This window comes from Physella acuta, unplaced genomic scaffold (assembly GCF_028476545.2).
Source record: "Physella acuta isolate Inbredline_101_S28 unplaced genomic scaffold, ASM2847654v3 ptg001171l, whole genome shotgun sequence".
NCBI classification, from domain to species: Eukaryota; Metazoa; Mollusca; class Gastropoda; family Physidae; genus Physella; species Physella acuta.
The window spans coordinates 1-7,593 of NW_026732688.1; positions in this window are offsets into that span (position 1 = coordinate 1).

A 7,593-nucleotide genomic window follows, 5' to 3' on the forward strand; every position below is an offset into this window, starting at 1 on the left:
TATCATGTCTCACGTATCATGTCTCACGTATCATGTCTCACGTATCGTATCATGTCTCACGTATCATGTCTCACGTATCATGTCTCACGTATCATGTCTCACGTATCATGTCTCACGTATCATGTCTCACGTATCACGTCTCACGTATCACGTCTCACGTATCACGTCTCACGTATCACGTCTCACGTATCACGTCTCACGTATCACGTCTCACGTATCACGTCTCACGTATCACGTCTCACGTATCACGTCTCACGTATCACGTCTCACGTATCACGTCTCACGTATCACGTCTCACGTATCACGTCTCACGTATCACGTCTCACGTATCACGTCTCACGTATCACGTCTCACGTATCACGTCTCACGTATCACGTCTCACGTATCACGTCTCACGTATCACGTCTCACGTATCACGTCTCACGTATCACGTCTCACGTATCACGTCTCACGTATCACGTCTCACGTATCACGTCTCACGTATCACGTCTCGTCTCACGTATCACGTCTCACGTATCACGTCTCACGTATCACGTCTCACGTATCACGTCTCACGTATCACGTCTCACGTATCACGTCTCACGTATCACGTCTCACGTATCATGTCTCACGTATCACGTCTCACGTATCATGTCTCACGTATCATGTCTCACGTATCATGTCTCACGTATCATGTCTCACGTATCATGTCTCACGTATCATGTCTCACGTATCATGTCCTCACGTATCATGTCTCACGTATCATGTCTCACGTATCATGTCTCACGTATCATGTCTCACGTATCATGTCTCACGTATCATGTCTCACGTATCATGTCTCACGTATCATGTCTCACGTATCATGTCTCACGTATCATGTCTCACGTATCATGTCTCACGTATCATGTCTCACGTATCATGTCTCACGTATCATGTCTCACGTATCATGTCTCACGTATCATGTCTCACGTATCATGTCTCACGTATCATGTCTCACGTATCATGTCTCACGTATCATGTCTCACGTATCATGTCTCACGTATCATGTCTCACGTATCATGTCTCACGTATCATGTCTCACGTATCATGTCTCACGTATCATGTCTCACGTATCATGTCTCACGTATCATGTCTCACGTATCATGTCTCACGTATCATGTCTCACGTATCATGTCTCACGTATCATGTCTCACGTATCATGTCTCACGTATCATGTCTCACGTATCATGTCTCACGTATCATGTCTCACGTATCATGTCTCACGTATCATGTCTCACGTATCATGTCTCACGTATCATGTCTCACGTATCATGTCTCACGTATCATGTCTCACGTATCATGTCTCACGTATCATGTCTCACGTATCATGTCTCACGTATCATGTCTCACGTATCATGTCTCACGTATCATGTCTCACGTATCATGTCTCACGTATCATGTCTCACGTATCATGTCTCACGTATCATGTCTCACGTTCATGTCTACGTATCATGTCTCACGTATCATGTCTCACGTATCATGTCTCACGTATCATGTCTCACGTATCATGTCTCACGTATCATGTCTCACGTATCATGTCTCACGTATCATGTCTCACGTATCATGTCTCACGTATCATGTCTCACGTATCATGTCTCACGTATCATGTCTCACGTATCATGTCTCACGTATCATGTCTCACGTATCATGTCTCACGTATCATGTCTCACGTATCATGTCTCACGTATCATGTCTCACGTATCATGTCTCACGTATCATGTCTCACGTATCATGTCTCACGTATCATGTCTCACGTATCATGTCTCACGTATCATGTCTCACGTATCATGTCTCACGTATCATGTCTCACGTATCATGTCTCACGTATCATGTCTCACGTATCATGTCTCACGTATCATGTCTCACGTATCATGTCTCACGTATCATGTCTCACGTATCATGTCTCACGTATCATGTCTCACGTATCATGTCTCACGTATCATGTCTCACGTATCATGTCTCACGTATCATGTCTCACGTATCATGTCTCACGTATCATGTCTCACGTATCATGTCTCACGTATCATGTCTCACGTATCATGTCTCACGTATCATGTCTCACGTATCATGTCTCACGTATCATGTCTCACGTATCATGTCTCACGTATCATGTCTCACGTATCATGTCTCACGTATCATGTCTCACGTATCATGTCTCACGTATCATGTCTCACGTATCATGTCTCACGTATCATGTCTCACGTATCATGTCTCACGTATCATGTCTCACGTATCATGTCTCACGTATCATGTCTCACGTATCATGTCTCACGTATCATGTCTCACGTATCATGTCTCACGTATCATGTCTCACGTATCATGTCTCACGTATCATGTCTCACGTATCATGTCTCACGTATCATGTCTCACGTATCATGTCTCACGTATCATGTCTCACGTATCATGTCTCACGTATCATGTCTCACGTATCATGTCTCACGTATCATGTCTCACGTATCATGTCTCACGTATCATGTCTCACGTATCATGTCTCACGTATCATGTCTCACGTATCATGTCTCACGTATCATGTCTCACGTATCATGTCTCACGTATCATGTCTCACGTATCATGTCTCACGTATCATGTCTCACGTATCATGTCTCACGTATCATGTCTCACGTATCATGTCTCACGTATCATGTCTCACGTATCATGTCTCACGTATCATGTCTCACGTATCATGTCTCACGTATCATGTCTCACGTATCATGTCTCACGTATCATGTCTCACGTATCATGTCTCACGTATCATGTCTCACGTATCATGTCTCACGTATCATGTCTCACGTATCATGTCTCACGTATCATGTCTCACGTATCATGTCTCACGTATCATGTCTCACGTATCATGTCTCACGTATCATGTCTCACGTATCATGTCTCACGTATCATGTCTCACGTATCATGTCTCACGTATCATGTCTCACGTATCATGTCTCACGTATCATGTCTCACGTATCATGTCTCACGTATCATGTCTCACGTATCATGTCTCACGTATCATGTCTCACGTATCATGTCTCACGTATCATGTCTCACGTATCATGTCTCACGTATCATGTCTCACGTATCATGTCTCACGTATCATGTCTCACGTATCATGTCTCACGTATCATGTCTCACGTATCATGTCTCACGTATCATGTCTCACGTATCATGTCTCACGTATCATGTCTCACGTATCATGTCTCACGTATCATGTCTCACGTATCATGTCTCACGTATCATGTCTCACGTATCATGTCTCACGTATCATGTCTCACGTATCATGTCTCACGTATCATGTCTCACGTATCATGTCTCACGTATCATGTCTCACGTATCATGTCTCACGTATCATGTCTCACGTATCATGTCTCACGTATCATGTCTCACGTATCATGTCTCACGTATCATGAGTCACGTCCTAAACGCACAACTAGACGAACACACATCAAACAGACCTTAAAGTCCTTAAGCCGAGTACTCTTGCAGGAGATCTGCTTGTGATGGGTCCACTCGATGGGTCCACTCGATGATGTGTCCACTTGATTATGGGTCCACTCGATGTGTCCACTAGATGATGGGTCCACTTGATGATTGGTCCACTTGATGATGGGCCAGCTCGATGATCGGTCGACTTGATGATGGGTCCACTTGCTGGGTCCACTCCATGATGGGTCCACTCGATTATGGGTGGACTTGATGATGGGTCCACTCGATGATGGCGTGTAAAGTAGCTGTCGACAGCATCACATAAATGTTCTCCCCAACTTCCGGTAAAAGTTCCGGTATCCAAATCACCCTGTGATGAAATAAGTAATAACATACTGAAGAATTTTGTAATGTTTGTCATATTATTAACGATTTAATAAACTTGCTGTTTTGTTATACGGTAATTTATTTTTATCTTACAGTTTATTACTTTATTTCCATCATTCAGAACAAAGAGGAGAATACTTTGTATTGACTTCAGTGTTTTATTATTTACAGCAGACAACTCTGACTATACGTTAACAGACTGAACATTCAAGGGAAGTAACTATGATATGTATAATACAAGGGACGTAACAATAACTAACAAGATATAATTTAAATCTTACTAAAATAATTTTATATTCTATATATATTGTATTATGTCTTTTGTGTCTATGTTCGAATCGTTTAGGAAATGGTCCTGTATAACATAATTTTGAAAAAAAAAGTTTTTCTTTAAAAAGAGGGGGTGGGCGGGGGAAGAGACAACTTTCCTGACGAAAAGTATTAAATCCCATAATATGACTAAATTATCCTAATAATATGAAAGCCAGTGTGCACACCTCTCTCTCTCTCTGTCTCTCTCTCTCTCTTTCTCTGTCCGCAAAATATTTTCCGAGGCAATGAGATCAGTATCTTCAGCGATATATGGATGTATGGAGACCTTAATGAAACGGGCTTTTGTTGCAAACTATATGTTGGATTATTAAATGTATAACCTAAATTGTATTTAAAGAAGGAAGATGAAAAAGGAATTATCGAATGTAGAAACTTTTTAAATCATGCAACTGGAAAAGTGTTTATGGTTGTGACAAGAACTCTTTAGAGAACATACAAATTTAAAAACAATGGCGTCTTCGCTTTCAGGATAAAAATAGAATGTCGAAAATGATACACAATACTAATGAAGTCATCTTCAATAATATTTGCTTTCCACATTTTCCAATTATAGAATATGAAGAAAGGAACTATTTCGCACAAATTAGATTTAAATCTATAGATTCTAGATCGGCTTATCAAGACTTATGCTATAAATGTAGACCTTTATAATATTTCTCGGGCAAAAAAATACTTTAAAAAAACAACACGAATAACAGCCGGGCTTTTAACGGAATCATTTTTTAAGTCTGTTAATCAGTTTGTGCATTTAATATGGTTTTGCGTTGACTAATAATGTATATAATTTGTTTTTTCTAATAGTTATTGGTAGCCTATGTTATTTTAAAGGTGTCGGATTTTTAGCTATTTAGTTATTTCTTTAATTTATCGCTAATATCGTTCAACGTGTAGTAAAGCACATTGCGTTTTGACCAATAACTATTTTATAAATTATTTTTCTCCAACAAGAATAACAAAAATATATAGGCATAGGGCTATAATTCGCGTCGGGTACCGATGGCTAGTAGTTTACCATAGGTATTCGAGGATATGTAAAATAAATATCCCATGATACTAAATACTCTATATACTTAGTATATTTCGTATACACTACTATAGACCTATTTGAGAAAGTAAAAATAAAAAAAAAGTTAGCCCTTATAAATTTTAAATATTCTGTACATTGATATTATACAAAACTTACATCAACCCTCGTCGTCAATATGATGCTGTTGTTTAGGTCGACGTTGTTTAGTGGCAATTAGAAAGATAAGTTATCCAAACACATGAACGATGAGCACCATTTTATTAGCAACATCGTCGTCAATATGATGCTGTTGTTTAGGTCGACGTTGTTTAGTGGCAATTAGAAAGATAAGTTATCCAAACACATGAACGATGAGCACCATTTTATTAGAAACATCGTCGTCAATATGATGCTGTTGTGTAGGTTGACGTTGTTTAGTGGCAATTAGAAAGATAAGTTATCCAAACACATGAAATATTTTATTGAAATCCCTAAATTCAAGATGGAGGTCTAAGTCCAAAGGATACGCGCCTGTTCCCAAAGACACATGACTCGATTATGCACTATCGTTTGGCCTCCACTGCGCATGACATCTCACAATATTGTGTCACACAATGAACTATTTCTACCCCAGGCACTTGTCAAAACAAACACGGGTACTGGTTGACATTCTACTTGCCGCTGTGCTAAACCCATCAAACACACACGTCACACAATCTCACTACACATTCTTTACAGTGAGCGTTTTCGCATAAACTTCACACAAACCACGTCACCAGACACCCCAGTTTCTATTGTCACCACCCTCCACTGGAATCTATATTTTTACGGGGGGGGGGGGGGAGGGGGGGGTCACAATTTATGACGTCAGCATAGGAGGGGGGTTGGAAAAATAGAAGTGTGAATTGTGCGGGGGGGGGGGGGGGTGGTAGGATCTTTTCTACGTCCACATGATGGATTTAACATTTAAATTAAAAAAAAAACAGTTCTCATATTGTAAATAAGACAAATATACTAGTAGTTTTTAGTAATTCATAATTTATAGGTTCGACACTAGCAATGCTGCGACTGGACATCTCTATACATAATATCTAACCCTCCTCCCGCCCCCTCCCACGCTTTCCAGTCTGGTGAGCTGTGATTCACGCCGAATGTTTAAACGATTTGAAACTAAGGGGAGGTAGCCAAGGACCGTAGTCCATATATATTGTACTGTCTAGCGGCCGTTCATAAATGACTTCGCGTTAATTAGCCGAATTTTTCACCCAACCCAAATCGTGTGCACACACCAGATAGCCACTGACGACATTAAAAATGTTTTGTTCTGCAGCCCACCCACCCCCTCTTCAGTAAAAAATTTTTTTTAATTATTTGCATGTCTGACTGCAATAACATGCAATCTCTGACTAGCTTTAAGAAAAATTGTTGGTAAAATGAAGACGTACGCGGTGTCCATATGCGATCACTCTTTGAATTAACAAAAAGTTAAATAGTCTTAGCACATTCACACCGCCACAGTGTGTTTATAGATCAAATGTACTTCCATTGAATTATTTATGGTATCCAGGAAGATAAAATTGTAATCAACTTTCATAAACAGAAAGTTAGCCGAGGAAAGAAAAATGTGTTGATGTTTTGTGATCCGTCACACACAAGATTCTTCAGGGCATGACCACGTGATGTAAACATGTTTATTAACTTGATTCAGTTTCTAATCTTTGTCAACAATCAATAGAGTTACGTTTCCGGCACTAAATGATTGTTTCGGTCTATTTTAAACACTATTGGAGTATTACAGTATCGTATACAAAAATTTGTAATATATTGATACCTTGATTAATCGCTGAACTGATATTTGAGTTAGTTGTAACTCGCATGACGAAGATTGTCTAAGTACTGTTTTAACATTCTTTGGGTTGCTTGAAGGGTTTTAAAAACGATACTTTCGGATGCATAGCGACGTATTCCTGCGCACGGGAGGTGCTATCAGTTTAGCTCTAACGCTAATAATAAATAGGCCGAGCTATTGTAAATGAACACACACTATAGAAATAACACGGTGAAAATGTACGACAATGCCACGTATAAAATGCTCACACAGAAAAACAACAACTCTGGCGTAATTCCCACACAGTATCTAAATTATAAAAAAAATGTAACAAAACAACTGAAGCCGTCTTGTTTATCTGACCTATGACCCCCAATACACTTTGCTGTGTTTTACCGTCATGGTTAGTTTATATTTTGTTATTGTAGGTTATGTGAAAAACATGGTGTGGTGACTTAGTTTAGATAGAACATGGTGTGGTGACTTAGTCTAGATAGAACATGGTGTGGTTAAGTGTTCAATATAGAACATGGTGTGGTGACTTAGTCTAGATAGAACATGGTGTGGTGACTTAGTCTAGATAGAACATGGTGTGGTGACTTAG